Below are 22,617 nucleotides of genomic sequence, written 5' to 3'. Positions count from 1 at the left end.
TCACCAGGGGTTAGAGCCTCTGCTAAGTGCTTCTTATGTGTGTTTTTTCTTAGCCCATAGCAGTATGGTGAGGCAGGTCAGAATCCTGAAGTCACATTCAACTCTACTCTTTAAATTTTTTTAGTCAGTTTTGTATGTGTATACAATGTATTGGGGTTATATTCAACCCCTATTCCTCTTTTGTCCCCTTTCCTGTCCTGATGCCCTCTCCTTCTTCCCAATGAAGCCCCCTCCTATTTCCTGTTTCCTTGTTTCTTTTGAGGATGGTGGTGTGCAGGTTTTATGTAGGCAGCCACAACTGTTTGTGTTCATGACTACAATAGCCTTGTCATAGTCAGTAGATAATTTCACAGCATTCCTCCCTATCCTTTGGCTCTTACAGTCTTTATTCTTCATCTTTTGTGTTGTTCCCTGGACCTTGAAGGAGTTGATAAAGATGTCCTGTTTAGGGCTGAGTCCTCAGCAGTCGCTCTCAGCACTGTGACCAGTTGTGAGTTTCTGCATTAGCTGTTGGGCACTGTAAAAAGAAATTTCTCTAAGGCTAAGAACAGTACTAGTCTATAGAGAGAAACATGAATATTTAGGAGACATTTTTGACAGCATGCCAGTTTAGTGAAAATATCAGTAGTTAAAGCTTCCCCAGGACCTGTGGATTCCCTAGTCCTATAGGCTTTGGCTATGGGAAGTCTCTTTGTATGCTCTGAATGTGCTCCCATTGGTTAATAAATAAAGCTGCTTTGGCCTATGACAGGGCAGAATGGAGCCAGGAGGGAAACTGAAGAGAGACAGAGAAGAAAGGCAGAGTTGGAGCAGACACTACGAGCTGCCTCCAGGAAAAGCAAGAAGTGAGAGAACAGGTAATACCATGAAGCCACGTGGCAAAGTATAGCTTAATAGGAATGGATTGAGTTGAGTTGTAAGGGCTAGCTAGCAAGAAGCCTGAGCCATAGGCTATACACTTTGTAATTAATATAAGCCTCTGTGTGTTCACTTGGGACCGAGCAGGTGCAGGACCAGACGGGACACAGAGAAACTTCCATCTATAGGCTTTTGCTGTGCTACACATATATTCTTTTCTGCGGGTCTTGCCTCAGATCCATGCAGTGGGTGGTTGGCTGTCTTTATAAGAATCATGCCACTATTGTACCAACAGGTTTGTCTTGCCTGGCAGGTCAGTGCTAGAGAACACAGGATCCAGGATCGTTAGACAGCAGTGTTGGTGGCTTTTCTCCACCAGCCGTTTGCGTAGTACCCTCTGCCACTATGAATGCTAGCCAGCGGGAGGAAGCGTCTAACTCAGTTCCACTTAGATTTACAAGTGTCCTGTATTCAAACTGTGTGGGTGTCTTGAGTGAGAGGGTCTTACCACGTAGTTCCAGTGGGTAACAAGAGCAATGACAATAGCCTGTCTTATACTGAGAGGGCTCCTTGGCTAACAACTCTCAGGGAAGTATCCAATTTGGATTTCTATTTTAAAAATTTATGGCTTTGGGCACAGCATTATCCACCAATGCAGGGTACCTATATTAAAATTCTTCCTTTTAATCATATTTTTACTTAGCTTATAAAGTAGTTTTCTATAGAGCTTTCCTAAATATCCTAAGTTTTAGTGGGCTCTAATCCCCCTGCCAACCCCTTTCTTCCATCTCTGTTTAAGCATTTCTAACCCTATCATTCTTCTCTAATGGCATATAACAGGCATTCTGCTATCTACCCCAGTCTAAAGACTCGTCTCCACTCTTCGTCTTATGTCATATAGTCAGTCCTGCTGGCCCGGATTCTCATAAACATGACTGGAATTTGACTACTTAGTATATCCACAGTGATCTCAATTCCTGAGCCATCACTGTCATCTACCTGGCCACCTGCCAACCCTCCTGTCCTTCAAGCATCCCCCTTCCAGTAAACTATCAGTACAGCAGCCAGGAGGTCACAAGCCACGTAAGTGAGTTCCTGATATGTTCTGCTCCAACTCCTGTAATGACCTCCTTGTGTTACTCAAAGCATAGGTCACAAGACTTCATGTAGCCCCTGTTTAGATGGTCTGTCTTAGTTTTCTTTACCTGTTCCTTTGTGGCTCAATCAACACCAGCCATTCTTGCCTCTTTCTTGACCTTCAGATTCACCTCTCTTGTTTAGACCTTAAGATCCCCCAAAATTATGCTCCCCCATAATTCCATATAGTTTCTATATTCCCTATAACAGTCTAAAAGTCTTTGCCAGAAATTCATACTGAAACCTTACTGTGAGGATGGTAATAGGAGATTGGACGAGGCAATTAGTCATGAGTTTGAAATGCTCATGAATGGGAATAATGCCCTTATTTAAGAAGGCCCAAGGGAGACTCCTTGCCCATTCTATTGTGTAAAGACATAATTGAGTAGGCACTGCTTCTGAACCAAAAAGTAGGCCTTCAGGAGATACTAATGATTGACACCATGGCAGTGAACTTACAACACCCTGAACTCTGAGAAATTCATTTTGCTATTTATAGCCATCCACTCTAAGGCATTTGGTCATAGCTGCTGGAGAAGACTACAAAGCTATGCCAAAGCTTCCTTTGACTGTCCCAGTTACACTTTTAGCTCTTTTACATTCTCCCTATTCTCCTACCTTGCAGTGTTCCTCTTTGTGGTATCTGTTTTGTATACAAGAGTGTCCCTGAGTGACTATAACAGTGTTTGATACATGATAGGCATTGGGTTCTTTGTCAAAGCTCTAAATGAGTTCATGCATGTACCACTGTCACAACTACATAGAGGAAAAAACATAGGCTCCAGACATAAGTTGAAGAGGTAGAGGGGAGATGAAAAGCAATGTCCTAAAAGTTCTAAGGTGTGCTTGAATTTTATCTAGAAGAGCAATGCATAGGCTATGGAATGCTTTTCCTTCAGAGTGAAATGAACAAGACACAGTGTTGGGAGTATTTCAATAGATCTTTATTCCCTGAGCAATGTAAGGGTTCACTTCTCCTTCTGACTTTCATTGTTGTCAAACAATCATTTGCTCAACCTAACATCACTTCTCAGAAAGTATCTGCTAGACATTTCTTTTGTGCAAGGTATATGAAGGGTCACTGACCTCTCATTATCCCTTACCTCACCTTGTCTGTGACAAGTTCTTTTTTTTTTCTTTTTTTTTCCACTGTAAAGTTTATAAAATTGGCGCAAAACATTGTGATAATGTTACAATACCATTTTTAAGAGTTCATTGACTAATGGGGAGCCGATGGGATACATGCAGAACTGTGAAAGCGATCTCACTTAGCCAGCTGTATGCGTAGACTGTAAATCTATATTCAGATCATTTCTGAACTAAGACTATCATCTCAGTTTATCTGTTGAGGTCAACCAGGAAACCCTAGAATATACCTTGATTTTTGCAAAAAACAAAATAGGGGGAGGGGTTTCTTCAGCATTTCAGTCCACGAGTAACAGTATCCTAACAGGCAAAGTGTTCTCTCACTGTCAACATAGAATGAACTGCTGCTGGAGGTCAACTTGGGCTTAATTTGCATTAGCACTTACATGCATAGTAGTCCAAGTTGTTGACCTCATGACTTTAAAAAGTAACTCTAAAAAAGTAAAATGGCCCTTCTTGGAAGACTAAAGAAAGATATCCAGTGTCTGTGACAAGTTCTTATCTGAGAGAAATCTAAGATCCTGTAGCATAATAAGTGGCAATGAGTTCTCTCTACTAGGAAACCTGTAGAATTCCAGCACAGCTTTACCCTGAGGGCTGCTGCAGGATACTTCTGGTGCTGGGGGGCTCCAAGAACCTGCAGAGTTGCCAATATGGGCAAGTGATACAGGAAGATTGTGGATCCAGGCTCTGGCAAAAGTGTGTTGGGTATTAAGATTATTCTTTTTGGTGACTCTTTCAAACTATAAAAACAAATTTCTGTTTACAAAACACTTCTTTGTCATTACATGGATATTCAACACAGGGAGCCATTCATGGGACTTAAACACAAGTATATTGACACCAATATTACACACTCCAGGAAGCTTCCCTTTGGACTAAGGATGGTATCTATCTGAACTCCTACAGCACTCTTGGCTTCCGAATGACAGTGAGTTTGTTTTACCCTGTGTGTCTGTGAGGGCTGGCACTGGATTCCAGGCATCTATTTGGGCCCATGATAAATTACCTTGACGCCTGGCACAGGTTGTCCAAGTCATATGCCAAATATATGGCACAGGCACTTTTAATTCGTCAGGACTACTATACATCCCTTTAGAAACCAAGTAGAATGAGGCATTGGTATACCCAGGCATATCAAGGATGTTAGTGTAATGTTGTAATGTTGTCTCTTATAGTAAGATGTGTTGTGACTTTTCTACAGAGAATGTCCCTACCTAAAGACCTTCTTGGTAAAAACAAACAAACAAACAAACAAACAACCCCCCCACACACAAAAACTGGAGCTTGTCAAGGCCCTAATTTGTGTGTCTCAAGGCTCTGTATCCCCCTAAAGCCATGCTCTTTACCCTGCAATGGCTCCTGATAGGCATTTCAATCCCAGAGACTCAGTGTAATTTGGTTCCTTTCCAAACTGATTAGAGGAATAAAAATAACTCATAGACAGCACTTTCCCCAACCTCTCGTGGGAAGACACATCTTTAGAGGTGCTATCTCAAAGGGTCCAGGGATCAGAAAGAGACCCTTTGAGTGAGTGTTTGCCTTTATGCATGCACCTCTATGTCCCCTAGGGAAGGCCCTTTGAATTTACATCCTGACTCAGTGATTACTACTGACATAGAATGTGGGTATGTGGAGTTTCAGTGGAAAGACCCTTCTCATTTTTCCGACCACAGAAATGGCAAACCACCAGTAAACTAAATCATTTGTTATCTGTGAGTCCATTGGTTGATTAAAAAGGACCAACAAACCCCTTTTCAATATGCTGAGAAAAATGGCTCAGCAGTTAAGACTGCATAGAGTTCTTCCCAGCCCCCACATCAGGCAGAGGCTCACAACTACTTATGACTGCACCTCCAAGAGATCTAGTGTTTTCTTCTGGTCTTTAGAGTCACCTGTACTCATGCGCACACATGCATGCACACACACAATTAAAGATAAATCCTGTCTTAGCTAGCACTCTATCTGCAACGCCAAATAAAGCATACTGTTCATGCTCCAAGATTACCCATTCATTCATTTGTTAATTTGTGTAGTATAGCTGGAAGTTTCTCCAGTCCTTCCCAGCCTTGTGGTCGGGATGAATCTCTTCCACCCTTGTCCTGCAGCTGCTTAGTCCCAAGTAAACACACAGAGGTTTGTATTATTTACAAACTGTATGACCTATGGGTCAGGCTTCTTGTTAGCTAGCACTTATAACTTAACTTGATCCATTTCTATTCATCTATATATTGCCACATGACTGTGGAGTTATCTGTCTTCTGGTATCTTGTTGCTCCTTGGGCAGTGGGCTGCCATCTGCTCCACTCTCCTTTCTTCTCCTCTCTCTTCAGTTGTAATGTACTGCCTAGCTTTATTCTGCCTCACCATTGGCCAAACAGCTTTATTTATCAACCAAACAGAGCAACACATATTTACAGCGTACAGAAAGACACCCTACAGCAGTATAGTGGTGAAAGTAGCCAGGTTGCTTAGATTTGAATCACAGCTCAATCACATAATGGCTGAAGACTTGAAAAGCCATGCAACATCTACATGCCTCATCCTAAAGGGAATCAGAATGGTAACCACTCAATGTGGTTCTTTGAGACCTTCCTGCCACAAAACAAATTTTGTTTCTTTCCATATTCATGAAATCAACCAGATGCCAGCTCTATACTAAACACTGTCAGTATAGTAAGGGTTTAACAAATTTTGGCTGTTTGATTTTTTTGTATGGGTATTTTATCTAGGGAGGGATATCAATGCCATTCACATAATTGCAGATCAAACACATGGATATGTGGTAACTATATCTGCAGTAGGATTACAGAAGTATAGCACAGGGTACAATGTGATCAAAAAATCCATCTTTTCTGGAAAAGTGCTGTTGATGCTTCCCATGAGGCTACAGGTGTGTACAGTATTAGTTAGTGTTATGGTTTGGATATAGAATGAGTCTCACAGATTCCTGTTGACAATTGGCCCCCAGCTGTTTTATGTTAATATAATTACACCATTTCTTGTCCTTTTTCCCCTTCCTCCAACCCTTCCTATGTTCCCCCTCTCTTCATTTCCTTTCAAGCCCCCTCTTTTCCTCTCAAATATTCAAGACCACATTTTTTATTATTGTTTTACAAAAATGCACACATGCATGCATGCACAGCATATCTATCTATCTACCTACCTATCTATCTATCTATCTATCTATCTATCTATCTATCTATCTATGTATCTATCTATGTATCTATCATGTATCTATCTATCTATCTATCTATCTATCTATCTATCTATCTATCTATCTATCTATTTATGTATCTATGTATCTATGTATCTATGTATCTATGTATCTATGTATCTATCTATCTATCTATCTATCTATCCATCTATCTATCCATCTATATCACCTATGCAACCTGCTTAGTCAATTTATTATTGCTTGCATACATATGACTTCAGGGCTAAACACTTCATATCATATAACCAATTAGGGTGCTCATCCCAAGGGAGACTAATTCTTCTCTTAGCAGTCATTAGTCACATATAATTCTTTGTTTAGCGTTTGGGCACCATGAGATTTCTCTCTTCCACACTAACATGTTTGTTGGTATTATTTTTCTAGTCTTGTTATTATTGCTGTGATGTCATGGGTACCATCATTTCTAGGAGACACAATCTCACAGCAGACTTCCTGGGTCCCTGGCTCTTACAGTCTTCCTGCCTTTTTGTCCATAGTGCTTCCTGATATTTAGGCACAGGAGTTGTGCACAGATGTATGTGTTGGGACTGGGTAATCCACAATTAGTTGTCTTCTACATTTTGACTAGTAGGGATTTTCTGACATGGTGATTCCACTTGGTTGTTGTTATTGTTATTGTTTCATTTTTGAAATATTGGAATCTTTGGGATATGAGTACTAGCTGCTAGTCCTGGGGTTCTACCAGCAGACATTTGAAGTATGTATTCTTTATGTTTCTGGCTTGTGCCCTCTTCCTCCTGGTCACTATAAAAGAAGTAGCAGGAACTGTGGGGTGCTATCATTGCTGTGGACCAAGATGGTACCTGTCATTGACATTGAGATGGGCTGAACTTCCTTAAAACCATGAGCCAAAATAAAGCCTTCTTCCCTTAAGTTGCTTCTGTCCTATAGCCTTTCACAGTGATTAGGAAAATAACTAGAATGATGGGAGTTTAGGGACTAGCCTTTGTATGAACACAAATGCATTAGAGCTGAACTCTAACAGTGAATAGGGAATAAGTATATGTAAGGAGAAGAGAGTTCCAAAAGAAAGAAACAGCATGTGCAGAAACTGTAGGGGAAGGGCTGTGATACCATCTAGGGAAAGAAAAGGACATTGTAACAACAGTGGCACCAGACTGACAGTGTGGCCTGGAGCTGTAGAAACAGAGTGGGAGGAGAACTTTTGAAGCCATGATGCTGTCTTGATGTTTATTCTAAGAGCAGTAGGAAACCACTGGCTGTTAGGCACAGGAATAACGGATCAGTTTGTATTTTAAAATCTTCATTGGTGTTGTGGGAAAGTGAGTGGGATCAGAGTGGAGGAGAATGGGGCCACTTTGAGATAGGTTTCAGTAAACTTAAAATTGACACACAAAAAAGAACTGGTCAACCAGTGATTGTCTTAGTTGTTACCACGGCAAAGCATATTTAGAAAGCATATTGACTACATATGGCATTGGCCCATTTCCAAATGGCTTCTTCATTCTGAGGTTCAGTGTAGAACTGCAGAGTTGATGTGTGACCAGGATATTACTATAGCATGAATCACTAAACTTGACTGATCAGCCCAGTGGCTGAGGCTAGAATGATGGGGATCCAATTTTTAAGGCTTTTACCAAGAGAACAGCTAGTCACATGGATAATCATTTGTGAAGATATTTCAGTGGGAAAGAGCACTTTTTCTTAAGCATGAAGATCTAAGTTCAAATCCTCAGTACCCATGTAAAAAGCCAGGGAAGTCTATAACCCCAGAATTGGAGGCAAAAACAGAAAGATCACCAAAAATACTCTGGTAAACCAGTCTAGCTGTGAGCCACAGTTGAATGATAGATCTTGTGTCAAGCAATATGGTAGAGAAAGAAAAAGACACCTAATCACCTGATGTCCTGTTCTGGCTTCCATGTACTTGTGCATGGGCTTCTATATCCTCTCTCTGTCTCTCTGTCTCTCTCTCTCCCTCTGCCTGCCTGCCTGTCTGTCTCTGTCTCTGTCTCTCTCTCTCTCACACACACAGACACACACAGACACAGACACAGACACACACACACACACACACACACACACACACACACACACTAAAAGTTTATGCAAATGGTGGCTGTGTAGATGGAGAGAAACTCTATTGACCAGAGTTGTTTAGAAGCAGGAGAAACAGAACATGTCTCTATTCTATGGGTTGGGACAGAGAGAGGAGGAAGTGCCAGAGGTCTTCTGGATACTGTGGTACATTATGCCTCATTTATGTTGTCTCTTAGATCTATAACATTTTAGTATTCACCAGGAACTTTCCAGCAGTATTTTCACCTTTACACCAAAGGGATTCTAGGGTGGCAGGCTACAAGCCCTGCTGAGCATCTGTCAGCTGATGACTTTGGGGAGTTGGTTTATGAACACTCCCGATCACTTGACCCACAGACAGGATGATGCTGAGATGCGCCTGTTCCTGTTTCCCACTGCATTAGACTACAGCCATCCCTTCTCGGAGCTGAAGTAAAATGCTCCCATTACTTCATTATCATTGCTCTTAATTTCCTTTCCTTTGCAAGTTATTTCTGCATCCCCCAGTAATATTTGTTAAACCACCCAAACAAAGCCCATGCATCCCAGTCACTGTTTTCTGAGGACACTCAAACATCATTTTCTGATTTTGGGAAAACCAGGCAAGGGGTAAGGCCTATCATCCTGCTGGAAATGTAGAATTTCAAGTACAAGTACTGGTGACAAGTGACATCTTTGTAGTGGCATCAGAAGCTTGATCTAAGCAAGCATCTACAGGGAAGATAATGAGTCTCTGTTGGAGATAGGATTAGGGGACCAAGGGCACTTAGAATCTAATTAGAGGGCTGTTTTAAAGAACAGAGATAAGGTATGGACAGTAAAGAAACAAGGAAATGCCATAAAAGTAGGGACTGTTGGGAACGGAAGAACAGAGGAGGTAGCGGGCCAGTCGGGGCACTACAAAAGTGAAACAGAACTTTTCCAGTAAGTGGTGATCTACTGGTTAGGAGGTTGAGGTTGGAATGTTCTTGACTGGAAGATTGGGGCAGGGAGGAACAAAGCATCTGTCCAATACTAGCCAGAATGTGAGGAGAAATAATTGAACATTTTTTACATCTAAAACATTGTGAATAAGGTAACAGGGGAATATACAAGCCATCAAAATATAAGGTGGAATATTCAAGCAGGAAAGGTAGACACTGTCACCTGTCATTCTGAGTGCACATAAGAGAGCCCTGGCAGGTGTGTTTATGTCTGTAAAGGAAAGATACACAGCCGCTTTGCTCTGTGGTTGATGCTCCAGTGCGGAGGAAATGGTGCTGTTAACAATGGACATGTGCATTAATGCTAGCTGAGTGTGCTAGGCATTCTTCAAGGGCATTTGTGTTTAATTTTCACAGCTATCTGTTGGGGTCCCCACTGTCACTATTCCCAGCTTACAACCAAGGAAAGCACAGGACTAAGAAGCCACAGACCAGGGCTTCTTAAAGTTTTCCCGCCTATGACCCCTTTTTGTTCGAGAAATTTTACATGATCCTCAATACCTATAAGTTAAGAACACAAAAATAAACACTTACTGATAATGACTCACAAAGACATTTATTTAACAGCTTATTCAGTATGCTGTGATTTTACCATTTATTAAAGATGAAAGCAAATTTACATGGTAATGAGATGGATTTTTGTTCCTTTTTACATAAAGAATTAAATCTTGTTCTGGGGAGATGGTACGGTTAGTCAAGTGCTTGCTACAATAAACGATGAGCATAGTGCTGTGGGTGTGGATTTGTAAGCCCAGAACTGGGGAAGAGAGACAAGAGAATTCCTGGGACTTGTTGGCTGGCCAGTATTGCCAATAATGGGGCTTCAACTTCAGTGTGAAAACCTCTTTCAAAAAGACAAGATGAAGAGTGATTAAGGAAGGCACCCTCCAGCAGTCTCTGACACACACACACACACACACACACACAGCAAACCAAACAAACAAATAACAACAACAACAACAAAAACAAACCCCTTCATCTTTCATAAATGTTTGATACTATAGGATGTACATTCCCTAGTGGACTGATATTTTATAATTGTCAATGATAAGGAAGCCACTTTACATAAAAATATTCAACAAATTGACACACAGGCCATCTCAGAAATTATTGGAAATTCTGACCTAATCCCAAACAGAATTCATTTAACTACTTTTTTTAAGGAAACTCAAGTTAGTAACTCAAATAATAATCCTAAAATCCAAACATTCTAACTAAAAGTAATCTAAACTTACAATATCTGCTATACATTGAGGAATTTTGGTGGGAAAGTATTCAATGTCTCTGTTTTCTGTAAGTGAGACATTATGTTCTTCTAAGAGCAGAAAACTTGGTATGTACCTCAAAAGCACTCTGATTCATGAATCTGAGTTGAGGTGTTTCACACAGCATTTGTCATCATTATAAAGTGCTGTGGCATTTATAGTACAAAGTATGAATGCTGTGTTCAGAACTAAGGCTGCAGTGAAATATCATGATGCAATATAGATGACCACTTCCTAGCACACTTTTGGTTCACTTACATGGTAGATTTCAGCCAATGCATGTTCAGGAACCATTCATGGTTGCCAAATTTCTTGCATCGCCAACATTTAGTTAAATGATCCCATATGGGCTGTGATCTAGACTGTTCGTGATACCAGTTGGTAACTATCTTGGTTGGGTTCTCTGAAAATGTTTGTGAAGAGTTCAGACACTTGTGTTAGCCTCACCTGGAGCTGAATCATGACTACAACTTCCCCACACTGTGGGCGACATTTACAAAGTAGCTTAACCCTCCTGAACCTATGTCCCTGTTTCTAAAGGGCATCAATGCTTACCCAGTGGGGTTGCTGGATGAGCTAAATTGGTCGGTATTCTTAGGGCACCAGGCTCAGGAAGGTGTTAAATAAACATCGGCTGGAGAGAAATGAGAGGTCAAGGCATATTGCTTTTCCTTGGACTCTACTTAAAAAATATGAACTGTGAGAAGTTTTACTTTGAAAAGTAAGACAGTTAAGCCCATTAATGGTCCATGAAATGATATTTTCTTACAGCAATGACCATATATAAATGACATAATTGAAGGCTTCTTTGGTGATTATGAAGAGGACCCTGATTATCAAGAGCTGCACTAAAGTCATCTAAAGGATGGAGGAGGAGGAGAATGGTAGTACATTCCTGCATTGGAAATGAGTGCTCAATACCAGGATTTGCCACTCTCCTTCCCAGGAGGATGACAGCAGGAGATATTTATCTTAATCATCTTAAAAAAAACATTGTTATAAATGCCTTACTTTCTTTACAGGAGAAAAACATCTTAAAATGCAAGTAAAAAAAAAAAAAAAGAATGAGGCCAGCCTTGGAAAACACTATTTTAACAAAAAGAAACTTCACATTGATGGTCCTTGTTGAGCCAACTTAATGACTGGCAAATCTTGGGTGTTGAGTATCAAGGCTCTTACTGTTGTACCCATTTTGTGAAACCCCCAGAGACCACCAACGAGCCAGTTTCCGATGCAAGCACATAAGGGTCCTTTTATTCAGATTTAACCTAGGTCACCGTATGGCAGATGGATGAAAATGTGGCAGTGGCCACGAGCCCAGGTGTAGAGGGTTTTTATAGGGAAAAAAACCACAAGCTGGGAATTGGCAATGTGGGATTGGGTAGAAGGGGCAAGGTGATTTTTTTTTAAACTATTGGTCTAGACTTTGGGTGCGAAACCATATTTGAAACCATTGGGTTAGACTTCTGGCAGGGAACCACAACCTGCTGAACAGGATTATCTGGACTGCTCAGCAAGATTATCTAGATACCTTCAAGGGCCTAAACTACAGACAGAATGTCTGCAGGAGGATACTGCTCTGTATCTGTTCCAGTTGTCATGGCACATTCCTGAGGTCCTTTCTGGAACTGAGTACAGCAGGTGGTCTGAGATGGTGGCCCTTTCCCTAAGATAGAGCCTGTAAAGTTAAGTTTAGGCTTTCACATCATATATTATCCTGGGTGGTTTTCCTTGTAAGCCCTACTCATATTATCATATCCCTATATACTATAGAGGGGAAGAGGCCCTGACAAGGAGCAGCCTCCTGGACTGAATACTTTTCTCCACCCCAAGGCTCCAATCCAGTGGAATGTGGATGGCCTTAGGCTTGACCCTGCAGTTCATCACAATTCAAGAGGGCTGGAATTAATGTGTAAAGCAAACCAGTAAGAGATGGTCAAGGCCAATGAGCAATAGTGAAAGGCAGCTGGAAGAGAAGCCCTAGCAAGTTCAGAATGGTGAGAATCTGTCAGTAAGATCCAGAGCACCAAGGCTTCTTTTTCATTTAGTTAATCTTGGGTTCTTTCTTTTTTTTTAAATAATAAACTAAGATGTAAAAGAACCACTTTTCTGAGTTCTGCATATTTTAGTAAATTTTCAAACATCAGGAGGGATCTGTTGGAAGCCCCAGATTATTTTAGTCAGTCAGGCAGAAGTGTGGGTAGTCTGGAAACTCCACCTGTGGCTGGTGTCTGAAGTGGGGTGGTTTTATTGGAATGAATCCTAGACCTGTGGGGTTGCTTAACTCTGAATAGGTGGTATGGGTTTGTTGACTTAAATTGAACTGAACTGATGGATGCCCAGTCAATACAGAAGAAGCAGACAATCAGTTTTTAATGTTGAAAAATGGCATGTATTTGATATCAAGAAGGAAAACAAACAGCAGGAGCCAACTGAGTTCAGGTATCATCTCAGCAGGGGACCTGGATACATAACAGGGACTAAATCAAAAGCCCAAGTGGAGAACCAGGCATGCCACAGACTGCATTTGGGGAACAATGGATGCTGAGGGAGGCATAATGCCTCTGAGGAGGTGGTGGTGTGGTTGCCATCCAGAATTCTGGGAGTCGTGCTTTACCCAAAGCACCCAGAGGCCCCCACGTGTGCATAGTATTTCAGTTCTTTTTCAGCTCAGCCATGAGAGATATGCATAAATTTGCATTTTAGTTAGCCCCCAAATAGCTTCACCAGCAAAAGCACAAAGGCTCTCCATAGCAATGCATCCTCCAAAGGAATGCATTTTATGTGGGAAACAAAAACCTGACCTTACCTTACTCTAACTCCCAGTTCATCCACTCTTGATTCCTGTCAAAACACCAAATAGTCTTTTTGTTGGTCTGCACTCTGCTATTTTATGGCCTATTCTCCTTGACTGCAATAGAAGAAGAAATCACAGGCTGCTTGGTTGATAGTGGCATGCACAAAGGTTGTTTTGCTGGTGACAGCACTCCCAGAAACATGTCCCTTGCCATTGTTGGGGGTCCTCAATGCCAGAACATCATGGTGGTCATGAGCCAGAAGGACATTTACATTGGCAATGAGGTCAAGAGCAAACAATATATCCTAACCCTGAAGTACTTCACTGAACACAGTGTTGTCCCTAAGTGGGCTGGCATGGAGAAGATCTGACACCCTCTCAATCAAACTGTGCATGTCCTCCCTCCATGAAGCACCCAGAGCTGCTAGCCCAGGCTCCCTTGAACCCCAAGGCTGACATATAGAAGATGACACAGATCATGTTTGAAACCTTTGATAGCTCAGACATGCCCATGTTGGTGGTTGTTTTTGTTCTTTTTTTTGGGGGGGGGCACCACCCAGCTCCCAAATAAATCACACAGGGAGGCTTACTCTTAACTATAAATACCCAGCCTTTGCTTGGCTTATTTCTAGACAACTTTTCTTAACTTAAAATTATCCAGACTGCCTTTGGCCTTTGGGCTTTTCCTTTTCTATTCCTGTATCTCTTTCTTTGTTTCTTATTCTGTGGTTTGCTGTGTAGCTGAGTGACTGAACCCTATATCCTCCTTCTCTGGCTACTTCTTTTTGCTCCTACATTTCTCTGTCTATTTATCCTCTCTGCCTGCCAGCCCTGCCTATTTTACTTTCCTGCCTCACTATTGGCTGCTCAGCTCTTTATTAGACCATCAGGTGTTTTAGACAAGGCTCAGTAACACAGCCTCCCAGAGTTAAACAAATGCAACACAAACAAAAGCAACACACCTTAAAATAATATTCTACAACCTGGCCATTTAGTCAGAACTGTTCTGTATGCCCCCTATGCATCACTATAATTGCCATGAACTCTGGTGAAGGATTTGCAAATACAGTGCCCATCTATGAGGGATACTCCCTTCCCTACTTTGTCTTGCATATGGACATGGCTGGTAGAACTAAGATACTACCTCATGAAGATCCTGAACAAGGACAGATTCAGCTTCACCACTATGGCTGAGCTGGAGAGTGTGTGTGACATCAAGAAGCTTTGGAATGTTGCCTGGGACTTCCAGGAAGAAATGGCCATTGTTGTACCTTCTTCTTCCTTGGGGAAGTATGATGGGCTGCCTGACAGACAGGTAGTCATCAGCAGCAATGAGCAAAGCTAGTGTTAAGAAGTTCTCTTCTAGCTTGCTGTTCTTCCTGGTGTGGAATCCTGTGCATCCATGGCAATTCATTCAACTCTATCATGGAGCATGGTGTGAATATCTGTAAGGATCTGTATGTCAACATAGTGCTGTCTAGTGGTAGCATCACATATCCAGACATCCTGGCAAGATGCTGAAGATCATAGACCTAGAGCCCAACACAGTGAAGATCAAGATCATAACCCAGCTTGAGTCACATGTACTCAGTCTGTATTGGTGGCTCCATCTCAGCCTCACTGTCCCCTTTCTAGAAGATGTGGATCAGCAAGCAGTGGAATGACAATCTGGGCCCTTCTACTGCCCACCACAAATGCCAGGCACCTTCAGCATTAGCTGATTCTGAAGTATCAATTTGCCCTGGAAAATACATATAACTTATGTTAGCCTGGTAAGACTGGAATAGGCCTTTGAAAAGAAGTTTATCTTTGAAGCTTGTATCTTTTATCAGCACTGGATCCTGGAACTTGTTGCTGAGCTGTTCATTGGTATGTGTTTAATACCCTTGTGCATGACATTTCTTTTGCAACTAAAACTAGTTCTTTGAGAATTTTATGAAGTGTATTTTTATCTTATTACTCTCTTCCTCCAACTCCTACCAACCCATGTTTGTGTCCTATTTCTTTTAAGCCCGCTGCTCTACTCAATCAACTTTATGTCTTCTATTTTTTAAAGTTCATCAAATCCAATTTGTGTTGCCCATGTATTCTTGGATATGTGGCCTTTCACTGGAGCTTTGTTGACCAACCAGGGACTACACAGTCAAAGGAAATTGAGTCTTCCTCTCCCAGTAGATGACAATTGCCAATAGTTCCTCAGTTAAAGATAGGACTTTATGCCTACCTCTTCTCTCCATGCTGAGATTTTTTTTTTCTAGATAGAGTCTGTACAGTTCTTATGCATGCTATCACAGCTGCTTTGTGTTCACGTGTGCAACTGCCCTGCTGTGTTTGGAAAACATTGCTTCATTATAGTCATTCACTGCCTCTGACTCTTATGATCTTTCTGTCTCCTCTTCCTTAATAATCCCTGATCCATGGATGGGGGGAAGTGATGTGACATGGACATTTCTTTTAGGGTTGAGCAGTCCTCTCTCTGTCTATCTCTTTCTGTCTCTTTTTGTCTCTGTCTCTGTCTCTCTCTCTCCAAGACAGGGTTTTTCTGTATAGCCCTGGCTGTCCTGGAACTCACTCTGTAGACCAGGCTAGCCTCAAACTCAGAGATCTGCCAGCCTCTACCTCACGAGTGCTGGGATTAAAGGCTTGTGCCACCACCACCTGCAAGGTTTTAGTTTCTTATTCTCTGCACCTTGGCTAGCTATAGACCTTTGTTAATCACTGTCTACTGAAGAATGAAGCTTCTCTGATGAGAGTTAAGAGATGTGCTCATCTGTGAGTATAATGTTAATTCCTTAGGAATTGATTTAATAGTTCATCAATTTAACAGAATAATACTACTAGATTTTTCTCCTAGAACCTCGTACCTGTCCACACAGGTTCTTGGCCCTAGTATTGATGTTAGTTATGAGTTTCATCTTGTGCAATGGGACTTAAGTCCAGGCTGAGAGTGGTTAATGACTCCCAGAGTATTTGTGTCACTGATGCAGCAGTGGGCGTGGCTTGCTAGCCCAGTCATTATTTGTAGCTCACAGGGCTAACATCTGGGTAAGGTAGGTAATTATATTTCCCCTCCAGCGGGAGCGGAGAAAGGGAAGCACTCGTTCACAGCTGGTAAGAGTGGAAACTGGTACAGCCATTATGGAAATCAGTGTGAAAACTCCTCGAAATTCTAGAAATAGACCTACATCATGATCCAGCTATAACACCTTTGGGAATATGCCCAGAGGACTATGGATTCTACTATAGAAGCCCCTGCTCATCCATGTTCATTGCTGCTCTATTCATAACAGACAGGAAATGGAAATATCCGAGATGTCTATCGCCTGATACATGGATAATGAAAGTGGTACACATGTGCAACAAAATATTGTTCAGCCTTTAAGAAAAAAAATATGAAATCCACAGATAAATGGATGGACCCTGAAACAATTATTCTGGGTGAGGTAACCCTGGCCCAGAAAAACAGATGACCCGTGCTTTCCATTAATTTGTGGTTGGTAATTTTGGATCTTCAAATATTTGTGTTTCATTTGGAGTACCCTGTGTGCATCTTGATTTAAGTCCTTAGTCCATATGCCTAAGTCACTTGATGGCTAAGGAGAGCTCTCTATGGAAGAGAAATTCCAAGCCTAGCAGATTTGTGTGAGTACTGTGCAGTAATCTGTGCAGGGTATTAATGATGGAACTGACTGTTCCAGAAAGGGCTCCTGAATCAGTTATCATTTCCTGCTTGTCAGTCTAACAGAGTGAAAAATCCTGAGCCTTAGGATTCATTTTTTATCTGGTATCTTCTCTCCTGTCTGCCTTGAGTTGGGAATGTTTGCATTTATGCCTGTAAGTTTATTCATCCTTTTAGTTAATGTAAGTATTTTTTTCTCAATTCTTTAAGAAATGACATATGTTGGTTTTTTACTGTTTAATGGGAACATTAGGCCCAAGCAAAACATCTCTGTGTAAAGAAAATTGAAGTTCTATTGTACATCAAGGAGTGGAAAAAATATTTGGGTTTCATTTTGGATTTAATATATTAATTTTCTGTATCTGTTTATACTTTTAACTTTTGAGGATTTAAACATTTTATAGTTTATAGAACTTGCCAAAAACTTTTATATATCCTGGCCTTTTGTGCCTGTGTGTGTATGTGCATGTATGTATATGTATGGAGTCAGTAGAGGGAGCACATAGTTATATCTCTTATCTTTTGACTATGGTCTCTTTCTGTCCTAAATTATTTAGTCTTTGATTATTTAATTATAATTGTGTAACTGGGTATTTAAAAGCCACTTTTCATCTTAGATTTGGCTGAGAAATCAAAATCTAGTGAAATCCATGCCAAGAACATCTATCCCTGGAGTGCAGTGCTGGCCACTTAAACAGAGTGAACTAAGACACAGGAGCTATGCCCTGTTACCACTGGAAACCATTGCTGCATCTGTGAAGAGGAAAGCATTGAGAGGCTCAGAGAGAAGAATTTTCTGAGTGGGAATTGGTGTATAGTGTATGCCGTGTATGCAGTCCAATCCATGTTCCACTTTCTTTTACCTCCCTGGTTCCTCTTATTCAGGCAGAGACAGGGGATCCTGTGGAGACATTTCAAAGGGCTGACCTAGTGTTCCCCAAGATTCAGGAATCTGGAGTAAAGGAATGGCATACAACACATGTGGGTCTTGAATATGATGGTAGATGGTTTTGAATGGTTAAAAACAAAATTGTTCTCTTGACAAAGCTCCGGAAGAATGTTTTCCTGTCTAGCTACACATTAGTGGTTGGTCATGCACTGGAATCTTTTGAGAGCCTACAGAGAGAGGGAAAGTATTCTCAAGAGCAAGCTCAATAAATGATGGAGATCAAGTCAAAGGCATCATCAACTTGCCTGCTGGGACCCATGGATGCCACAGGGTGGTTATGTACAAGACCATCTTCTTGTGAGCAGTGGTGACTCTACAGAGAAAATGAGGGTATCCACAGAACAGCATCATATCTGAGCACTCTGCACTTGATATGTGTTCCTTTTGTTTCTCGGACAGAGCACACAAGTTTAAATACATACATTTCTTAGATCCTCCCTCTCCCATTTTTCCTTCTGTCCTCCCTTCTCTCTTTTCCTTATCTGTCCCTTATTCCTTTGCTCTCATTGTCTTTCTCAATGCATTCATATATATATATATATATATATATATATGTATATACACACATACATAAATATACATACATACACACATACACACACTTATAGAAACACACACATGTGTGTGTCTATAAAATGGTGTGGGGATTATTTAAAGGGTATTATCATGTACTTTTTGTGCATTAGGGATTGGACCCAGGACATCACTTGCATTAAGAAGAGCTCTACCAGTGGGTTACATCATGGGACCTCAGGTAGTGTTTTGCAGTTAGTTATTTTCATTTAACATGTGTTTAAGGCTTTATTTTACATAAGTGGAGTTAATTCTTTTAAAAACTGTCATGCATGTTATTTGGAGTTTAGTTGTTCAATAATTTTGCTTTTAACAATAAATAGCTTATTAATGGACATTTATCAAACTTCCAAATATTTACTTTCACAAATAACTTTGCTATTATCAAACGTTTTAGTTCCTTTTTACCCTCAAATGAATTGTGGCTCTCCTTTTCAAGCTGGGCTAATTCCACCAATTTCTCAAGATCCAAATCCAATGTCCACCCTGCTGTTTGATATCTTGAACTCCTTGAGCTGAATAATGCCTCTTACTCATGATGTCACTGGTGATAACAGGCTGCTGCTTCTCTGCTTCTGATATATCTCCATCTGCAAGCTGAAATTGCAAGTTCACAATGCATTTCAAATACTTAACTTACTGGTAGTTGTAGGTTACCTACACAGTTCCCTGTAGTGTTTCAGATGTTTCCCTTCCTGGTATTATGACTGAGCGGTGATTATGTCCCTGCTTAGCTTCTCTTCAGAGATCATCCTCTGCATGTTGGTATCCTGTTGGGAATAGGCAGAAGCACCTTGTCCTAAGCACTGCCATTTTGACTTCAGACTCCATTTTTCCTATAGGGTGAAACAAAGTTCAGGTTCCCAGCCCTAGGGGAGCTGGGAACCTTCCAATAACTGGCCAATCTCCTCCTCAAACCATACAATCAATCGTTATGCATCTTTAGTTGTCTGGAAACACTATGGCTGTTCCTAACAACAGAAGCAAAAATGAATCTGATTGGTTGGACTGAAAAGCTTTCATTGTATGTTGATTGACAATGATGGAACACTTAAGGGAAGCCCCTGACCTTTGATTTCTGGTTGGTGAAAATTGTAACTGTAACTCGGTAACAAATGTTTGTGATTTTTATACCTAAATACTCGCTTCACCTGGCATTCCGAGTCGCAGTTCAGCTCCCGTGTCTGATCAATCAGTCCGTTTCTTACCCCCTTTTTGTGCTGCCCTGCATTAAATCTTGCTTTGTGGTAACCTCTTGGGTCTGCTTGGGTTGATTTGGAGCCTCAGACCACTACAGCCAGGCAAAGATTGAAGTTCAGAGTCCAATTTCAAATGGATGATAATCATTTTTTCATTTTTGTATCATTGTAAAGTAAAATACCCAAAGCAGTGACTATCTGTGCTCTCTCTCTGCGAGGTCTGATGAGTGTTGAGGAAATAGTCACTGCTTCCCATTGACCTCTGTGGGAGGGGTGAGCTTCGGGGGCCCTTAAAAGTGGGGCTTGGCCATGTGGCTTGCTTTGGCTAGAAGAATGTGGGCGTACATGGACAGTGTGCTTGTCTAAGGAAGAATTTATGAGGTACAGCATGTCCTAGCTACCCCCAAATGTTTACATTGATCCCAGATGTGGATATGTGGAAGAAGGCTGAGCCCAACCTGACTCTCAGTATTAACTAGGCTCAGTTTATAAAGCCAGATGAGATTAACCAAGAACTGCCAGTCCATGGACCTATGAAAATTGTATAGATACCTATTTCCTTAGATGCTAAAGTCTGGGGATTGTCTGTTATATGGTGATATCATGGGGGAAAACTGACTAATGTATTCTGTCAAAGCCTTGATAATTCTGACCTGATCGCCTGGAACCTGGTCTTTTGGACCAGGGCTCTGCAAAGTCAAGACCTTGGCACACCACAGGCAGTTCTTAACAGTCAGCAGCATAAAGAATATCAGCTTGTACCCGATGTTCTGAGGGAATCGCTGTTGCCTCTGGAGGTCCCTCAGGAGCATGCAGATGTTACATGGTCCTCGTCCCAAGGCCCACAGGTATGGCCCGACACTCGGGTAAAAGAGCAGTGATACAGATACCAAGAGAGCAATGCTAGGCACGGTGTGAGGCATATCCCAGGTAAAATAGTGCACAGGCTAGCAAAATCAGAAATTGTATATGGAATGTAGTATTTGCTGCTATAATAAGAGATATTAGTATCTCTTATTATACTATAATAAATATAATAATACATAAATCCCAAAGTCTCAGTGGATTAACAAAGTGAAATGTTGTAGTTTCCTCGCTCCTTAACCATTTGCAGTAAGGGAAATGGGAAAAGACTGAATTGTTCACAGTGCTTGAGTCTCAGGCCTCTGGTCTCTTCCACTTTTGTCTTTTTAAAATAGTTTCATTTATTTAGTGTGTGTGTGTGTGTGTGTGTGTGTGTGTGTGTGTGTAAGTCAGAAAACAACTTTGTGGGTTTGGTGCTCTTCCTCTATAATATAGATCCTAAGATTGGACTCAGGTCACCTCAGGATTGGTAGCAAGGGCCTTTACCCACTGAATGATCCTGGTCTTTTAAGATGACTTTGGGTGTTGACTTTCCACCAGAATACAGAGAAATGTGTATAAGAGACTTGTATGGAGTAGATCCAGAAATCACTTATATTGCCTGCTCATGTTTGATTAGCCACAATTCAACTCCTGCTTTCCCTAATTACAAGGAAATCAGGAAATGTAGTCTTTGTGGTTTGAATAAAAATGCCCCCATAGGCTTAGATATTTTAATGCTTAGTCACTGGAGAGTAGCACTGTTTGAAAGGACTAGAAGGATTAAGAGGTGTGGTCTTGTTGGAGGAAGTGTGTCATGAGGGGTGGGGCTGAAGGGTGGACTTTGAGGTTTCAGAAGTCCATGCCAAGCTCAGAGTCTTTTTTTTGGCTCTTAGCTGTTTCTCTAGTACCACACTTGCCTGCCATCATGCTTACTGCCATGATGATAACAGACTAAGCCTCTGAAACTGTAAGCCAGGCCCCAGCTAAATGCTTTCTTTTATAAGAGTTGCCTTGGTCATGATATCTCCTTACAGCAATAGAGCAGTGGCTAAGACATAGTCAATTTTTACGTCAGCGAGAATTTTAAAAATGTGAACAGCTAGTAGTGAACTCAACTGTAGAAGGCATAGGTGGTCTTATTAGAAAACAGCCCAGAAGCATCTATGGTATTCTTAGTGAAGGAGATTATTTAAATGTCTTCCATTCTGACTTTCTACCTATAAAACAAGATCACTAATTCCAATTCTTCATTTGACATGTCTCCAATGAAGAAGATGGATAGAAAACCAAGATATGAATTGAAAATAGAAATTTGAGAGAGTTGAAGACTTCTCACTGTATCATATTTTGCTATCTGTTGAGTCTTATGAGTTTGCTTCCTGTAAAGCTCTGAGCTCTGAAAACTTCTCTCCATGGGATTAAAGGCGTGCACCACCACTGCCTGGTCTCTGTATTTCTCTTAAACCAACCCTCGTAGTGTGAAGATATGATGATGCAACTTGTGTTATGAGTCACTTTCCAGGCCTCCCATGGTCCTGAGAGTGAACTTTTGCCTTACATAGTCCTTCATTAGCTGACCTATTTATCAGCAGTATCTTCTGATCTCCAGGTTCCCCAAGTTTACGATGTCACCACTGAACTTCTGTACATTCTTAACCATCCCACTTTCCATTTTTCTTGACCTTGGTGGAGGCTCTGCTCCCCACATTCCTCATCCAGAAACTGTTCTGCATTCTCCAAGTCTCCACATCAGCCAGCCTGACACAGCCTTCAATCCCTGTGTGGCATTTGCAGAGCATGGCCCGTGACTCACTTCATGCTATTTCTGGCTTATCCTTTATCCTCTCCTCTACTTCCAAGGTCTGTTCTCAGTCACATGACCTCGCAGAGTGGAAAGGCTCTGAAAA

The sequence above is a fragment of the Peromyscus maniculatus genome, chromosome 20 (assembly GCF_049852395.1).
Source record: "Peromyscus maniculatus bairdii isolate BWxNUB_F1_BW_parent chromosome 20, HU_Pman_BW_mat_3.1, whole genome shotgun sequence".
NCBI lineage: Eukaryota > Metazoa > Chordata > Mammalia > Rodentia > Cricetidae > Peromyscus > Peromyscus maniculatus.
The sequence above is the reverse complement of the archived record's forward strand: the minus strand, read 5'-3'. Positions refer to the sequence as shown.